Here is a 19,902-nt window from a genome sequence, read left to right on the forward strand (position 1 = left end):
TGGATGTTTTCAAATGGCATGCATCAACTGGCTTCACCAGTCTACATATGTAGTGTATATGAGAAGGTTTCTCCACGTTTTTGCCAACACTTGGTATCTTTTTTTTTTAACTTTTTGTCAGATAATTCTTTTCCCTGACTAATGCAGCTTTGCATGGTTATTGTATGTTATTACCTTTCTGTCAGTTGTCTATTTCCTTTATAAACTTTTACAATTTACTTTGTCAATTGTCTTTTTCTTTCTGCTTTGTTAGAATTCTGTGTGTTCTGGATATTAATCTTTTACCAGTTAAGTGTGTTGTAAATAGTTTTCCTCAGTCTTTTAAACTTGGCTTATCTTATAACCTGGTTTATGGTATATTCTGACTGACAGAATATTATATATTTTATAAGCATAAATCTATGAAATTTTTATAATTTCTAGATTTTTGTCTCTTTCTTAGGAAGGCCCTGACATTCTAAATTCATAAAAGATACTCACCTATATTTTCCTCTAATATTTTTATAGTTTTATCCTTTAAACTTCATCTGAGGGTTATTTTCTGTGGATGAATGGTGCAAGTAAGGAATCTAACTTAATTTTTTCCCCAAATGAATAGATAATTGGTCCAGTCTCAATTGTGGATTAGTCCATAGTTTCTCTAGTAATTTGAACTACCACCTTTATTGTATAGTTCATTTTCATATAATCAGGTTTGCTTCTTGGTTTATTAATCTGTTCCATTGATCTAGTCATCAATACCTGCACCAATATTGGGCTAGTTTAATTATTATAGCTTAAGTGTGTTTTGACATCTGGAAGGATAAGACCTGAATGAAAAATGCTGTTAATTTAGATTGGAATTGCACTGATGGGTAAATAGTATATTTTCAATACTAAGTCTTCCTAATCAGTTTTAAAACTTCAGATATTTAAAAGGCTTTCATGTTATTTTATCTTCAAATAGATCTTAAACATTTAAAAATTATATTTGTTTTCTATGAATTTTATGTTTTTTGTTATAAATTGAATCCTTCTAAAATTATTTAATTAATACTAGTATATAGGCAAGTTACTGGATTAGGTATATGATGTATATACCCATAGTTTTGAACTTTCTTACTAGTGCTCATATTAATAGTTTTCAATTGATTCCCTTGAATGTTTAAGGTGGGCAGTTATCTTAAAAAGTGAACTTTTCTTTTTCCTTTTCAAACTTTATGTCCCTCTTTTCCTTGTCTTTGGACGTTTGGGACAATAATATCTAGTCTCGGTGTCTGCAACCACTTTTGTCTTGCTGTTATCTCTAGTGGGAATGCTTCTGAGATGTCACCACTAAGTATCTCATTATTGAGGATCTCTAATAGGTATCCTTTTTTTATGTTGAGAACTTAACATTCCATTTCTGACTTACTGAGATTTAAAAATAATTAATTCTGAATGTTGAATTTTATTGAATCCTTTTCGTATTTATTGAGATAATGTTACTTCATCTCTGTGATAAATTACAGGATTCGTTTCTCTAATATCGAACTGCCCTTTGCCCCTTGGATAAGCTCACTTTGGATACACTGTATTTTTAAAATATACTCTTAGATTTGACTTGTTAATATTTGTAATTTAGTATGTTTTCATCTCCATTCCTGAGTGACAACTGGCTGCCCTGTCCTATGATTCTTACTCTGTGTTCCTGTCTTTATTGTTTCTCTAACTATACCTATCGCCACTCCAGCTTCCTTACTCTCCTCCAGACACGTCAAAGACAACACACTCATGCTTTCTTGAGCTGGGAACCTTCCCCCAAGAGGTCTGCATGGCTGGATGTGGGATTTGTTGTTGTTCAGTCACTAAGTCTGTCTGACTCTTTGCGACCCCGTAGACTGTAGCCCACCATGCTCCTTTAGTCCTCCACTATCTCCCAGAGTCTGCTCAAATTCAAGTCCATTGAGTCAATGACACCATCCAATCATCTCATCTTCTGCTTCCCCCTTTTCCTTTTGCCCTCAGTCTTTCCCAGCATCAGGGTCTTTTCCAATGAGTTGGCTCTTTTCATCAGGTGGCCAAAGTATTGGAGCTTCAGCTTCAGCAACAGTCCTTCCAATATTCAGGGTTGATTTTCTTTAGGATTGACTGGTTTGATCTTGCAGTCCTGGGGACTCTCAAGAGTCTTCTCCAGCAAAATTCAAAAACATCAGTTCTTTGGTGATCAGCCTTCTTGATGGACTAACTCACATCTGTACATGACTACTGGAAAAGCCATAGCTTTGACTATATGGACCTTTGTTGGCAATGTGGTATCTCTGCTTTTTAAATGCTGCTGTCTAGGTTTGTCACAGCTTTCCTTCCAAGGAGCAAGTGTCTTTTCATTTCGTGGCTGCAGTCACCGTATGCAGTGATTTTGGAGCCCAAAATGTGGGAGATACTTGGCTATATATCACCACCTTATCTAAACTTGTTGCTCCCCGTCATCCTCTACCCCTTTAATCTGTTCTATGTCCTCCATAACAGTATATCTATCAGAAGGTATATTATTTACCAATTTGTTTCCTTGTGTATTATCTATCTTTTCCTACTAAGCTGTACCCCACTGGAGCAGGGCCATTGTCTGCCTGGGTACTGCCGCATATCACAGAGTAGATGCTCAGGAAATACTGGATGGATGAATGACTTGTTTTTTTTTTTTTTTTCCAGACAGAGGGCATGGGAAACAGAATTTCTCAGTCTCTTTAGGTTTAAAACATGTTTCAATTTTGTCTTTTCCATTGCATTCTAGTTGGTTGGCTCAGGGTTCTAATATTTAAGTGTCCTTTCCTGTTTGTGCAAAGTAGAGATAATAAAGGCACTCATCTCTTGGAGTTTTAAAGGCACTCAGTGAGAAATGTATTCTCACCATGCCAGGCCTGCAGGTAGCTAGTACTCAGGAAATGTTTGCTATTATTGTTACCCACTCTCTCACACAACACAGAGAGGCCTCCTTGAGTCTTAGTTTCTCTTCACTGTCCAGGGTGGACAGTAATCCTTGCCCTGTTTATTTCACAGGTTGGTATGAGGCTTATGAGAGAGCATGGAGTTTGAAAACCATGATGTGTCATGTGAATAATATGACTCTCCTCACATGTTCAAGAAAGAGCCTTATTAAAGGAACCAGGGAAGCAGGGTTCCCCTTGGGCAGAGAATAGACCTGGAGCTGGACACACCTGGGCTCAAATCCCGACTCTTCTATTTACCAACTGTGTGACTTTGGGCAAATTACAAGCCCCTCTGATATTCATCTTCAGTGTTATTGCTGTTCATTCTGTAAAATAGGTGACAATAACACCTAGTTCACGGGGTTACAGTGGGAATTAAAGTGAATATATAAAGAACTCAGTTTAGCATTTTTCACAGAAGTGGATATTTAATAAATGATATCTATTAATATTATATTTGTCTATGAAAAGGATTGGCAAGCCACAATTTAGAACATTCTCTTTCCAATTTCCCATCATCGAAATAATCACACTTCGCACATCCTCACTGGCAGATTTCACAGCTAGTGCATTCAGAAAAAGTTATTTATTTGAATAACAAATTCTTCGCCCAGTTCCCCAAACTGCACATTCAAGCAGAGGTGGTTATAGTCGACAGTGTGGGGTGTATCGAGGAAGGTGTGGTGATGATGGTCACAGAGACAATATGTGTGGGGCCCTCATTGTGTTCTAGGCACTGTGCTAAGACATTACAGGCACTCCTTCATGCAGCCTCTTCTTACAAATAAGAAAGCAGGAGCCCAGAGAAGCTAGACAGCATGCCTAAGGCCATATAACTGTAAGAAGCAGAGGCCATATCTGAATGAGCAGGCTGACCTGGAAATCTTTTTCAGTATTAGAATGGGACAGAGGCGTTTGGGCATAACAGCTCTTCTCTTGAAGTTTTCAGGACAAAGGGAGAGCACAGGCCTCCAATGTACCACTTTTCATGGGTATAGGTTACTTGCTCATAAGGGGTACTTGACTGATATTTTTTGAATGAATGAAAAATCAACAAATAAATACATCAGCCAAGGTAGTCTTCCTCTGATGACCCTCATAAACAAGACCATAATAGTATCCTGTAAAGTCTACAAATAATAAATGCTGGAGAGGATGTGGAGAAAAGAGAACCCTCCTACACTGTTGGTGGGAATATAAATTGGTGCAGCCACTATGGAAAACAGTATGGAGGCTCCTTGAAAAACTAAAAACAGACTGACCATATGATCTAGCAATCCCACTCCTGGGTATATATCCGGAAAAAAATGAAAACTCTAATTTGAATTGGTACATGCGCTTCAGTGTTCATAGCAGCACTGTTTACAGTAGCCAAGAAATGCAAAACCCCACATGCCCATTGACCGATGATCGGCTTAGGAAGATATGGTATATATACCATGGAATATTACTGAGCCATAAAAAGAATGAAATATTGCCATTTGCAGCAACATGGATGGATCTAGAGAATATTGTACTTAGTGAAGTAGGTCACCCAGAGAAAGACAAATATTCCACAAAATGCATGTGGAATCTAAAAAATAATGCAAATGGATCTATACACAAATCAGAAACAGACTCACACACATAGAGTCTTATAACAAACCTAAGGTTACCAAAGAGGAGGCTGCTGCTGCTGCTGCTAAGTCACTTCAGTCGTGTCCGACTCTGTGCGACCCCGTAGACGGCAGCCCACCAGGCTCCCCCATCCCCAGAATTCTCCAGGCAAGAACACTGGAGTGGGTTGCCATTTCCTTCTCCAATGCATGAAAGTGAAAAGTGAAAGTGAAGTCACTCAGTCATGTCCGACTCTTAGTGACCCCATGAACTGCAGCCCACCAGGCTCCTCCGTCCATGGGATTTTCCAGGCAAGAGTACTGGAGTGGGGTGCCATTGCCTTCTCCAACCAAAGAGGAGGGGGAGGGGCAAATTAGGAGTATGGGATTAACAAACTACTATACATAAAACAGGTAAGCAAAAGGGGTTTACTGTATAGCCCAGGGACTTATATTCAATATCTTGTAATAACCTATAATGTAATATAATCAGAAAAAATAACTGAATCACTAAGCTGTACACATAAAACTAACATAATATTGTAAACCAACTATGTTGTTGTGGTTAGTTGTTAAGTTGTGTCCGACTCTTTTGTGACCCATGGACTGTAGCCCACCAGATTCCTCTGTCCATGGGATTTCCCAGGCAAGAATGCTGGAGTGAGTTGCCATTTCCTTCTCCAGGGTATCTTTTTGACCCAGGGACTGAACCTGTGTCTCCTGCTTGGCAGGTGGATTCTTTACTACTGAGCCACCTGGGGAGACCAAACCAACTATACTTCAATATAAAAAAGAATATGCTGTACAACTATATGCTTATAAAAGAGTATGCTGTAAATAAGGCTATGAGATCACAAAGAAAATGATATCATTCACTTGTAGCCCAGAACTATAGGCAATGCTTCATCTTAGTATCTTTTCTTGCGTTTGTTTCCTTCTATTAATTATATTAATCTATATTGCAGACTGGATAGCTGCCCACCAAGCTCAGGCTGTGTTTCTCAGCTTCTTTTGCTATGGAGTGGATTCTTGCCAAGGGAAATTGTAAGTAGAATTGATGGGTGTCACTTTCTCACTGTGACAATTAAGAAGTAGATGTATGCCTTCGTTTATTTTCTAACCTGCTGGCTGCATGCAGGGGATGAGGACAGAGCCACAGTATGGAAGGAGCCTGGGTCCCTGAAAGACTGTCCAGCAACCAGAAGCCCCTGTGTTGGATGTTCCCATTTGCAGCAAAACTTTTGTTTTGGTCCACTGTATTTTGAGCATTTGTTACAGCTCTTAGCATAACTTTTCTCAAAACTTCAATTCCTTCTGAATTATCGAATCTCCTTTGTAGAGTTTCAGATACACACACACACACACACACACACACACACAGAGTCATTTTGTTGCTGATAATTTGTGGAAGTATAATGAATGAAAGGGCTTCCTTGCCTGGAGAATTCCACAGTCCACGAGGTCGCAAAGAGTTGGACACAACTGAGCAACTAACACTACTACTAATGAATGAAAAATAGAGGCGAAGAAGAATGCCCTAGAAGTTCCTTCTTCCTCTCTTCTCAAGGCACAGGAATGTTCATTATAATTTACAAAGTGGTTTTCCATAAACATTTAACCCTTATAATTTACTGGTGTATTTATTTTTGTACAGAGGAGGAGATTAAAGTTCAATTAACGGATTTTCCTTAGGTCACCCAGCTGGCAATTAAAAGGCAGTGTGGGGACTGACACCAAGTTTGTCTGGCCTTGTCTCCTCTACTTTTTTGTCACATCCCAGTAATACATGTGAAGTGGATAAGATCCCTTTCCGTAAACAGGGTGTCTAAGATGGTTCTGATAAGTACCTTGTCTCTTCCTTCTTTACACCTTTGTCTCTGCCAGGGTTTCCTTGGGAGGTAGTACCCAAAGCTTGTGATTAAAAACAGCTGCAGAAACAAGAGGAAAACATCTCCTAAAAAGTGATGCCTTGGAACACAATGTGTGTGGACTTGTAGGAGGTGGACGAGGGTGCGTGACAGAGTGGAGTCACGGGGAGAACTTTGGTTCTCCACAGAGGCGTCCTTCTGTTGTCAGCTGCTCCTGGGAGGCTCCATGACTTGATCTCAGAGCCAGGGGAAGAAAAACTGGACTCATCCTTCCACTGAGGAATGAGAAGACTTCCTTCGAACTTCCTAGGAGTTTGAACTGCTTCTAAGGTAGAGCCCAATTAGCCTGTGTAGACTATGCTATTCAATTATATGGTTGGTTCAAAAGTATTTAATGAAATAGGAGAATAATCATACAAAAATACTAAGTGATAAAATAGTATGATGCAAAATAGTATAATCAAATTTTTGTTGAGATTTTTATGTAGTTACACACGCACACTTGACAAAAAGACTGAAAGAGAATACACCTCACCTTAGCAGGAGTTATTTCTGGGTGATGAGATCAGAGCTGAAATTCATTTATTTAAAAATTCTTTTCTGTCATTTTAAATTTTCAGAGGGGCTTCCCAGGTGGTGCTAGCGGTAAAGAACCTGCCTGCCGATGCAGGAAACATAGAGAGACATGGGTTTGATACCTGGGTTGGGAAGATCCCCTGAAGAAGGAAACGGCAACCCACTTCAGGCTTGCCTGGAAAATCCCATGGACAGAGAAGTCTTGTGGGATACAGTCCATGGTGTCACAAAGAGTCGGACATGACTTAGTGACCAAACAACAACTATTACAATATATGAACTCCATAGCTAGGAATTATTTCTGGGTGATGAGATCAGAGTTGAAATTTGTTTATTTTAAGTTTCTTTTCTATTATTTGAAATTTCATAAAATAAACAGGCTATTTTGTAAATAGAAAAAAAATGTTAAGAGAGTTTGTTTTTTCCTTGATTTGATTTTAAGGTTTTTGCTCATTTTCAAATTATAGCTCTGTTGGGAGATAAAGGAAAATTAAATGAGCTACCAAAAATTTGCCACAAATACAAATTGCTATTAATAAGTTATGTAGTCAGTTATCAGATTAAAATTAAAGCCACCATAACAGGTTATTCATACAATACTCAAATTTTTAAATTTATTCTGATTGCCTTGTCTACTACATAGACTTTAGATAGAATATAAGTTGTTTCATTTTGTTGTTGATGTGTTGGTTGGTTGAATAACTGAACTTAAAAGGACTTCCCTGGTGGGTCAGTTGGTAAAGAATCTACCTGCAATGCAGGAGACCTGTGTTCCATTCCTGGGTTGGGAAGATCCCCTGGAGAAGGAAATGGCAATACACTTCAATATTCTTGCCTGGGAAATCCCATGGACAGAGGGGCCTGGTGGGCTACAGTCATGGGGTCACAGAGAGTCAGACACAACTGAGCAAATAAACAACAACCACCACAAACTTAAAAAAGCAGACTAAATGGCAAAACATACATATATATATATATAAATTTGACATAAAGTTCAGAACTGCATTAAGAATGTTTTTAAAGTGTTATTTATAGTAAAAACAATCAAGTCCCTGGTATTTAAATGAACCAAAGCTGTAACCATATTTTGCTTAATAATAATATAGCTAATGAAATATAACAAATGGATACATGTTAATTCTGACTAGGAATCAAAAGCAGTGCAATGTAAACAATTATGATAAGCCCCAAATGCTGACCAAGACAGTTGTGGAACTGGTGAGCTTCCTGCAGCCTTCTTCGAATCTCCCCAGTGATGTTGTCAAGAGCCATAACCACCACTCTGACTCTTTCTCTCAGTTATCTCCATTATGGAAATTTGCCCCACAAATAACTCAACAGAAACAGAAGCCTAAATGAAGACAAATATTAATTTTAGTATTTAATCTAAGTGTAAGGAAATACACTTGAAAGAACCCAATGGACCCACCAAATAGGAATGAAAGTAAATTCTAGTATCCCAGCTTACTAAAATACAGGCAGTGGTTATAATGACAATTGTGAGGACCACACAGAGCTATGAAAACACTTATTAAACAGTGTCAAATGTAAAGGAATATACAATTAAATTTCTGCTATAAATGCTGTTATTTCAGTGTAAAATTGTATGTGGCGATGATCAAAGATGGAAAAGAAGAAAAAAATGAAAGCAGTTACACCTTGGTGAGGTTATGAATGATCTTCCTTCTTTCTCAAATATTTAAAAAAATATAATTATGAATGTGTGTTTTAATGAAAAGAAAGATTTCCATTCCTACTTATCTCCATAAATAAAGAAAAATCTTCTAAATGTAACGTTCTATGAAATTTGAGTTGATTTAATTCTTGTTTAGAAATAAAAACTTCATATTTGTTTTCTATGCTAGTTATACCAAATTACCACAAACCACATAAAGTTTTTATCTTATGGTTTTGTAGGTCAGAAGTTAGACATGGGTCTCAGTGGGTGAGATCAAGGTGTTGGCAGGGCTGTGTTCTTTCTGGCCTCTCTAGGGCTTCCCTGGTGGCTCAGCTGGTAAAGAATCGCCTGCAATGCGGGAGACCTGGGTTTGATCCCTGGTTTGGGAAGATGCCCTGGAGAAGGGAAAGGCTACCTGTTCCAGTATTCTGACCTAGAGAATTCCATGGACTGTATAGTCCATGGGGTCACAAAGAGTTGGACACGACTGAATGACTTTCACTAGGGAAGAAGAATCTGTTTCCTTGACTTCAGTTTCTATAGGCTGCCTGCATTTCTTGCCTCATAGCTCCTTCCTCCATTTTCAAAGCCAGCCATGGAAGGTTGAGTTCCTCTCACATTGTATCACTCTGGTTCTTCTGGCCTTTCTTCCACTTTCAAGGATGTCTGTGACTAAATTGGGCCCATCTCGATGATCTTCCTCTCTCAGAGTCAGGTGATTAGCAACTGTAATTGTATATGAAGCTTTCATTCCCTTTTACCAAGTAAGGTACCCTGTGAGTCATTACTCTGCCTGCCATAAGCCCTTAGTCTATGCTGGATGTGGCGCCAGTTAATGTTGGGGAAGAGGGGAGGTAGGCTTAAAGATGATGCTCACGGTTAGAAGTTGAAGTCAGTCATGTAGAGGAACACCTACAATACAATGTGGATGGTGATTAGGGTCCTGGTAAATTAATATTCAGAGACTTGGGAGGGCAGCATGGTTCCTTTTAGCTGGAAGACTCAAGGTGGGGTGAGGGGGTTCATGGTAAATTGGCATTTGAATTGGGCCTTAAAGGATAGGTGGAATTTGGATACAGAAATTGGCAGAAGAAGCCTATGGCATTTCAAGTAATAGATATTAAATGAAAGTTAGTGAAATATCCGTTTTTGTAAGGGAAAGATATACAAACATTGACTTTTTAATTCAACCTCACGTGTCAAAGCAAAAGGCATGGAGATGAAAGACAGCAGTAAGTGTCACAGGAAAAACCCAAAGTCTCTTCTACTTCCTTTCTAACTTAGCCAGAACTTCTAGTTTGTTTGTTTGTTTATCAGCTGTTCATACTCTTACTTTTTTCCTTACACAGCCTCTAAGGTGCCAGTTATGCAGCTCCCTTCCAAGCAAAGTAGCCTCTTAGCAACTTTTTTTTCATGGTTTATAAAAGCTTCATGCTTTGAGCAGAACAAGTTCTGCTGTTTGGATTGGACCAGCTGGAGCTAAAGGCTGCCTACAGAGAAACTCCTACTGAACGCCAATCGTCTGGTCCTATCAGATTGTCTCTGCCTGGGACAGCTGAGTGGGAGAGGCCAAGAGAAGGCAGAACCCCAGGAGAGAGAGAGACAGACAGACAGACAGACAAGATGAGCACTGGCTCAGAGTAGCTACTGCATCCACCCAATAAGCTCCTCATTACTGAAGATTTCCTGAGTGTGTATCTGTTTCTTGAAGTCAATGAAAATGGCCTTTGGCATGTTTTAAGGAGGCCCCATTAAACTTGAGTCTGTTGTGTTTGCAGGATATTTTGGTTATTAATGTTTTCCTATTGATTTGATTATTCATGAGCTACAAACACTCCTTCTGGCAGCCAAATGCTTCTCTTCTGCACCTTATCACACAGAGCTCCTATTTCCTGATTTTCAGATAACTACTTATAGAATTCCCCACCCCCAAGTCCTGGATAGACTCTATATCATATCACATCACATCGCTTTATGAGTCTGGATTCACAAAGGTGAGGCTGCCCTGAACCTCCATGGCTAAAGTCCAGAGGAGACAGCACCTGGTGGACAGTGTTGCCATGGACTCTGTCTTAATAACCAACTCGAAGTGGCAAAAATGGAAAGATAAGGTGAGAGTGAATTACAAGCCCTTGCAATCAAATTTGTGGGGTTCCCCCTATAAAAATAGAACTCTATTAAAACTCAAAGCAGAGGAGGACTCATGAAGGCTGCTGAGTTACAAGGCAGGTAAACCCATAAAGATAAAATAGTTTACTGGTTAACAAATTAATCCAGGAAAGAAAAAAGGCAACTAAATGAAAGAAGACACTGTTGCGTGGTATTATTAGTGATAACTATTATAAGATGGAATAAAATGGAAGCAGACAGGAAGGTCAGAGAAAAGAAATGGTTTACAAAATATTTCTCAGAAATTTAGAAACAGGAAGATTTTGAATCAACCCCTCTGTATTATCACAGTCTTCAAAGAATTACAAAAAGGGTGTTAGAAACAATAATCAGCAAAGTGGAAATCATTTCCAGCCAACGGGAAGAAACAGAAAACAGGTTTGTGGATGAGGGTAAAGCCAGGAAAACCCAAGAAATTCCATAAATTGTGCTTTAAAACAAGAGAGGGCCCTGAAGATTGGCAGAGTAGGAATACTCTTCAAGGTACAGGTAAATGTGAAGGAAGTGAAAAATAAAATAGAAGGAAAAGAAGAAGAAAATGAGAAAAATTTTCATAACAATTGAAGATGTATCATAGAAACAACTCAACAAAACCTGAAAGACAGACCCAAATAAGGGGGCACCTGGAGGGCTACCCTGGTGGCTCAGGTGGTAAAAAATCTGCCTGCAAAGCAGGAGACCCGGGTTTGATCCCTGGGTTGGGAAGATTCCCTGGAGGAGGGCAATGCAACTCACTTCACTATTCTTGCCTGGAGAATTCCATGGACAGAGGAGCCTGGCGGGCTACATACAGTCCATGGGGTCACAAAGAACTGGAGACGACTGAAGCAACCAACACACACACACACACACACACACAGATAATTAGTGGCCAGAAATGCTTGAAGTCCATGTGGGAAGAAAAGATCTTAACAATATATGGAAGAAGAAAAATGTTAGCCTGTATAGCTCAACTTAAAAAATAGTACCAAATTTAGCAACAGCCACTCCAGGCAAAAGCAAAATATATGGTCGCTGAGTTTAATACTCCAACCAAAATAAGAGCCCAGGCCCAGATTTTGTTTCCAGCCAACATGTGTCTTTACATTTAAGGAGAAGAGAAGATGTTTGCCCACCTAGAAAGGCCACAACAATTAATCATTCTTGGTGCTGAAACAAAACATTCAGAGGTCAGAAAAATGTGTTATTCTCTTATCTCAGGTGGGGTTAAGATATGGACTGTGTTAGGTTGGGCAACCACCCATCCGGGTTATGCTGGGACTGAAATGTCCTCTAGCGTGAGACACTTGCTGTGCTGCAGATAAGACAGCCCTGAGCAGACTGGGAAGGTCCATCACCCTAGCACTAGTTTCCGTCACATGACAACCTAGGCAGGCTAATTAGGCTTGACAGTAAAATTAACACAGAGAATTCTCGAAACTCTTCAGGTACCGAATTTTCAAGTTTGTTGTTTTCTTCTGTCATCTAGGAAAATGTTCCTAGAATAGTTAGCATTTGATCATTTATTCATTCACCCAGTTAAATAGTGATTGTGGGCTTTTTCATGCCTTGGGCTGGGTGTGCAGTTCCAGTGGAAGCACATTTCTGACTTCATGGGGCTTAGAGGAAAAGCAGGAAAGCTGGGTGTGAAATACATAAACATGAAGGTATGTGTAATTGGAAATGTGATAGAAGGTGTGAAGGAAAAGGACAGCATGATATGATTGAGAGTGATCGAAGATGTCATTTAGACTGGAGGAGGGGCATTCTGGGTGGGAATGACCCTCTGAAGAAGGGACAGGAAAGCGGAGACCTGAGGGATGAGAGGAGAGAGGAGGCAGATGAAGGATGAAGCTGCAGTGGGGAAATGTATGTTGGGTAGAGATGGAAGACAGAGAGTGTTCCAGACAGAGGGGCAGCACATGCCAAGGCCCCAAGGCAGGAAGTAGCTTGGTGAGTTAAAGGAGTGGAGAGGAGGCTAGTATTTCTCTTAAATTCACCTGGAAGATCCGGAAGTACCAGGCGTGATTGTGGCATAGTGGTCCAAGCAGAGTTGAGAGAGAGAGAGAGAGAGAGAAAGTGGACCCAAGAAGCAAAGGCTAAATGTCAGTGGTGGATAATGATCCTTTTTGCCTACACCGTTCTTACAGAAATTTAAACAAATAAGTATAGCTACCCCGTGGTCTCTCTGATGAACACACATTATAAAAGGCTCTGAAACAAAGCTGAAAATAAGAGAATGACAGCGATTTAGAAGAATGTGTCATTATGGATAAAACTCTCCTTAATCTGAGAATTGCAAAAATGAAGGGAAAAAATACAAAGGCTGTTTCTAGATCTGCTAAGTGCCAGAAGAATAAGGAAGGTATTAAAATATGGGCAAAATTTTGGTACTCCTGGATGGTCCCATCTCCAGCTCTCTCTGTCTTGTGCTCGGTCGTGTCTGACTTTTGCGACCCCATGGACTGTAGCCTGCCAGGCTCCTCTGTCCATGCGGATTTCCCAGGCAAGAATATTGGAGGGGGTTGCCATTTCTTTCACTAGGGGATCTCCTGACCCAGGGATCGAACCTGCATCCCTTGAGTCTCCTGCATTGGCAGGCGGGCTCTTTACCACTAGGGCCACCTGGGAAGTCCCCCCATCTCCAGAAGCCCCAGAAATGCCTGAATATTGCTCAAAGTGAAATGGAAAGTCCCTCAGTTGTATCTGACTCTTTGCAACTCCATGGACATACAGTCCATGGAATTCTCCAGGCCAGAATACTGGAGTAGGTAGCCTTTCCCTTCTCCAGGGGATCTTCCTAACCCAGAGATTGAACCCAGGGATCGAACCCAGGGATTGAACCCGGGTCTCCTACATTGCAGGCAGATTCTTTACCAGCTGAGCCACTGGGAAAGCCCAAGAATACTAGAGTGGGTAGCCTATCTCTTCTCCAGCAGGTTCTCCTGCATTGCAAGTGGGTTCTTTACCAGCTGAGCTACCAAGGAAGCCCAAATATTGCTTAAAGTGAAAGTGAAAGTCTTTCAGTCATGTCTGACTCTTTGTGGTCTTATGGACTATAGCCCACCAAGCTCCTCTGTCCATGGAATTCTCTAGGCAAGAATGCTGAAATGGGTACTCATTCCCTTCTCAAGGGGATCTTCCCGACCCAGGGATCAAACCCAGGTCTCTTGCTTTGGCAAGCAGGTTCTTTACTGTCTGAGCCAGCATGGAAGCTTTACAGTCACCTTAAAAGAATTCTGGGACTTCTCTGGTGGTCCAGTGGTTAAGAATATGCCTTCCAATGCAGGGGAACAGGTTCAATCCCTGGTCAGGGAATTAAGATCCCACATGCTGTGGAACAACTAAGCCCACGTGCTAGAGAGCTCGGGTGTTACAATTAGAGAGAAGCCCAGCACTTCACAGTGAAAGAGCCCCTGTGCCGCAACTAAGACCCGAATCAGCTAACAAATAAAATAAATAAATAATTTTAAAAAAGAGTCCCCAGAGAGCTATGCCAGGGGGGGACTCTGGCATAGGAAAGCAACATATTTATATTCTTGCTGAGTTTTTTTTTTTTTTAATAGCACAAATGTATCCATGGCCTGTTAATTATTCAGGCATTGAGGCTAAACCTACAGGGAGGATTTTTCTATGCTTCTAAACTCCATCTTTGGACTGATTGAATGTTGCAAGTAAAATCTATGTGAAGATGTTGAAAATACATCTTACAGATTTGAAGATGGAAAAAAAGCAAGAATACTGGATTATAGAAACTCGTAATCATGTGGACAAGGTGGAATGAAACCCTGAGGATGAAAGTTAGCAACGATCGGAGTCTAATGGTCAGCCAGGAGGAGCTCAGTTCTGAGGATGGAGAAGGGCTAGAAGAGGACTGTCTGTTCAAGAACCTAGGCTCTGGCTAGTCACAGGCCACATGGGCCAAGGGGGGCAGCCACAATATGCACCTGGACACGTGTGGCCTCTGCCTGGGAGGCTGAGGCCCAGGTGGGTGAGGTGGCCATTTCACACAGTCCTCCAACAACTGCTCTTTCAATTAGGGATCTGTCTGGTGGCACAAGTCTCCGGACTGGGAAACATGTGCTACTCAGGGTTCTTGTCATCTCCTCCTTTGCTTCCAGAAGGTGGAACACAAGTTCTAAAACAGTGACATGTAACTCTCTCTCTCTCTCTCTGGTTAACTAAACCTCCAGGCACCTACATGTCAAACAGCACAGGGGAACATTTAAAGAAAAGTCAAGTATGTACTTGAAATGATTTTAAACATGAGGAAGTCTACACATTGTGTGGATTTTAAAATATAGTTCAAATGATGGTGTGACCTGACACTCTGAATTTTTATTTTGATTCTTGTCATAAAAGAAGACAAGAATTTTGTCTTGTCTAAAGACATAAAAGAATTTTCATTGTCATAAAAATTCCCATTAGATTTATTTTTATTTTATATACTTTAAAGAAATGCTGGAAGTTTTTATATGGTAAAACAGAATAAACAGAAGAGTCATGCATGAAGTCGGAGAAAGCAATGGCAACCCACTCCAGTGTTCTTGCCTGGAGAATCCCAGGGACGGGGGAGCCTGGTGGGCTGCTGTCTATGGGGTCGCACAGAGTCGGACACGACTGAAGCGACTTAGCAGCAGCAGCGGCAGTATGCATGAAGTCAAGGCCAGAGTTGATGAGCTTAGCCAATTGTCAGCGTTAATGAAAGGCAGCCGGGTCATGTGGAGCTAGTATTAAACAGAGCAGAGCGCAGACTCTGGGGTCAGAAGGACTTGGGTTTGAATCACACTCTGCCACTTAGTGTCTGCGTTGGTGCTGTCATATGAAGAATGTGCGAGTGATACTGACCTCAGGAGGATTAAACGGGATGTTGTACACAGAGCATTTAGCACAGGGCTGGGTATGTAATAAGCATTCAAGTTTATTATTATTGCTATTGTGGTTATTATTATTATTGTCAGTTCAGTTCAGTCGCTCAGTCGTGTCTGACTCTTGGCAGCCCCATGGACTGCAGCACACCAGGCTTCCCTGTCCATCACCAACTCCCGGAGCTTACTCAAACTCATGTCCATCGAGTCAGTGATGCCATTATTATTGTAGGATGCATGAAATCATGTTGTGAATCCTTACTAGTAACTGATTTTTAAAAATCAATTTAATAATAGACTTACGAGACAACTAATCCATTAAATTAGCAGGTCTGGTAAATATCCCCAAAAGCCAACAATTAAGTAGCAGACAGTGAAACCATCATTGTAAGTCAAGAAGGGCTTTTTAACATCAAACCTTCAGTGTTACAAACTGAATGCCTGTGTCCCTTTCACACTTCCCATTTCAGTTGAAATCTTAACCCCAACGTGATGGTAGCTGGAGAGGTTCTGCTGTCATGAATGGACTTAGTGTTCTTAGACAAAGAGATGGGGCAGAGCTTACTTCCCGTCTCTCTGCTCTCCACCAAGGGAGAAGACAACAAGAATTCAGCCATCTGCAAACCAGGAAGCTGGCTCTCACCACATGCCAGATCCGCTGGCACCTTGATTGTGGACTTCCCAGCCCCCAGCACTGTGAGAAATAAGTGTTTGTTGTTTAAGCCACCCAGTCTGGCAATTTGTTTTAACAGCCTGAACTAAGACACTAAGACAATAGGAGTCAAAAAAATAAGACAACAGTATCGGCCCAGTTGCTTAGAGGTGGTAAATTAATGCAGTATTCAGTATGTAAGAAATAATGCTAGATAATATCACCTACTTAGAATATGCAAAGCTAAAATGTCTCTGCCAAAAGGGAGACAACGATGAGGTTTTAATGAAAAGAACAAATGGGATAAGATGACAATAAGGAAGGAGAAAAAGCTAATAATAGATTAAGAATTAATCACACAGAGATGATGTTAACATGAAAATAAGCTTAAAAATGCACCCTATTTTTACAACCAGAAAATTAAAATAATTTATTAAAAATATCTATAGCATCTAAATCCCCCATGCCAGCAGAGGACATGCATAGAAGTATTGATAAGATTATGACATTGAGAGATTATTTTTAGCAATTAAAAGGTAATACTAATAAACATGAAAAAATATATCTAGCAAGAGTAGCAATCTCAAACATGGGAAAATAGGTCAGGAAAGAACCCAAATATATACAGAATACATGATACATCATATGTATCCATTTCTGAAGAAGTAGTTTTGTTTGGTGGTAACTATGAATCTAGCAATTCCAGACAGAAATATAAAACCAAGAAAATGGATAACATTTACAACAAGTTGGGTAGTGGTCATTTTAGATACATGGCAATAAATTGCAGGATTTTTGTTTTTTGTTTTATTTAATGTAAACAATACAGTTTTGCTACTTTGTGATTTTACCAAGCCTCAATTTCCTTTAAAAACATCAGATTATAGACACAAAGGTTGGAGATTATGGAATGTATTCAGGGAACAGCTCTTCTGGAAGACTATGGAAGAGAAGACTAACAATGCAGGGAGAGGTCCCCACACCGTCACTCTGTGTTCACCATGCACCAGGAATGTGCTATCAGACAGTTATCCTCATGTCACAGAATAATAAACTAAGGATTAAACAGTAATGTGTCCCAGGTCTCCCAGATAGCATCAATCAGTGATGGAGCCTGAATTTCAATCCATGCAGCCTGATTCAGAGCATCTGATCCTAACTGGAGAATTCAGCAGTGGACTATGAAATGTAAATCTTCTTTTACTTTCAGATGTCTTTAAGGCTGAAATGATATATATGATTTAGGAAGATCACTGTGGTCATGCTTGAAGAATAAACAAATCTGTCAACATGGTTTTTATATCTAGATGTCCATGCTAGTGACTTGTATTGTATTTGAAGGTGTTGATGAACTATTAAGTAACCAGGACTTGAAGCTTCAAGACCCTTGAGAGAAGGAGAACTCATTGAACTGAGCCAATCATTCTGCATTAGTTCTTCTCTCAAAGCATTTGCTGCATTGAAGAGATAAGAAAGCCTTCTTCAGTGATCAATGCAAAGAAATAGAGGAAAACAACAGAATGGGAAAGACTAGAGATCTCTTCAAGAAAATTAGAGATACCAAGGGAACATTTCATGCAAAGATGGGCTCGATAAAGGACAGAAATGGTATGGACCTAACAGAAGCAGAAGATATTAAGAAGAGGTGGCAAGAATACACAGAAGAACTGTACAAAAAAGATCTTCATGACCAAGATAATCACGATGATGTGATGACTCACCTAGAGCCAGACATCCTAGAATGTGAAGTCAAGTGGGCCTTAGAAAGCATCACTATGAACAAAGCTAGTGGAGGTGATGGAATTCCAGTTGAGCTATTTCAAATCCTGAAAGATGATGCTGTGAAAGTGCTGCACTCAATATGCCAGCAAATTTGGAAAACTCAGCAGTGGCCACAGGACTGGAAAAGGTCAGTTTTCATTCCAATCCCAAAGAAAGGCAATGCCAAAGAATGCTCAAACTACCCCATAATTGTACTCATCTCACACGCTAGTAAAGTAATGCTCAAAATTCTCCAAGCCTGGCTTCAGCAATATGTGAACCGTGAACTTCCTGATCAAGCTGGTTTTAGAAAAAGCAGAGGAACCAGAGATAAAATTGCCAGCATCTGCTGGATCATGGAAAAAGCAAGAGAGTTCCAGAAAAACATCTATTTCTGCTTTATTGACTATGCCAAAGCCTTTGATTGTGTGGATCACAATAAACTGTGGAAAATTCTGAAAGAGATGGGAATACCAGACCACCTGACCTGCCTCTTGAGAAACCTATATGCAGGTCAGGAAGCAACAGTTAGAACTGGACATGGAACAACAGACTGGTTCCAAATAGGAAAAGGAGTACGTCAAGGCTGTATACTGTCACCCTGCTTATTTAACTTCTATGCAGAGTACATCATGAGAAATGCTGGGCTGAAAGAAGCACAAGCTGGAATCAAGATTGCTGGGAGAAATATCAATAACCTCAGATATGCAGATGACACCATCCTTATGGCAGAAAGTGAAGAGGAACTAAAAAGCCTCTTGATGAAGGTGAAAGTGGAGAGTGAAAAAGTTGGCTTAAAGCTCAACATTCAGAAAACGAAGATCATGGCATCTGGTCCCATCACTTCAGGGCAAATAGATGGGGAAACAGTGGAAACAGTGTCAGACTTTATTTTTCTGGGCTCCAAAATCACTGCAGATGGTGACTGCAGCCATGAAATAAAAGATGCTTACTCCTTGGAAGGAAAGTTATGACCAACCTAGATAGCATATTCAAAAGCAGAGACATTACTTTGCCAACAAAGGTCCGTCTAGTCAAGGCTATGGTTTTTCCAGTAGTCATGTATGGATGTGAGAGTTGGACTGTGAAGAAAGCTGAGCACCGATGAACTGATGCTTTTGAATTGTGGTGTTGGGGAAGACTCTTGAGAGTCCCTTGGACTGCAAGGAGATCCAACCAGTTCATTCTAAAGGAGATCAGTCCTGGGTATTCTTTGGAAGGAATGATGCTAAAGCTGAAACTCCAGTACTTTGGCCACCTCATGCGAAGAGTTGACTCACTGGAAAAGACTCTGAAGCTGGGAGGGATTGGGGGCAGGAGCAGAAGGGGACGACCGAGGATGAGATGGCTGGATGGCATCACTGACTCGATGGACGTGAGTCTGGGTGAACTCTGGGAATTGGTGATGGACAGGGAGGCCTGGCGTGCTTCGATTCATGGGTTCACAAAGAGTTGAACACGACTGAGTGACTTAACTGAACTGAAGTGAGGAGTAACTAAGCAAATAGAAGTCTATTCCACTTCATGGATTAGAAGACTCAATATTATTTCTTCTCCCCAAGTTAGTTTATAGATTATTATAAACCCAATCAAAATGTCAGCAGATGTGTGTGTCGGTGAAAACAGGGTACTTCCAAAATTTGTAGGGAGACACAGAGGGCCAAGAATACCTAAAGTGATCTTGAATTATAAGACTGGAAGGCTACACTACCAAACAAAGCTATAGTAACTTCAAGAGTTTGTATTCTTAAGAGCGAGATAAACAAACCCAGTATAGAATAGAAAGTCCAGACACAGACTAACACTTG

The sequence above is a fragment of the Bos javanicus genome, chromosome 8, assembly GCF_032452875.1.
Source record: "Bos javanicus breed banteng chromosome 8, ARS-OSU_banteng_1.0, whole genome shotgun sequence".
Classification (NCBI taxonomy): Eukaryota; Metazoa; Chordata; class Mammalia; order Artiodactyla; family Bovidae; genus Bos; species Bos javanicus.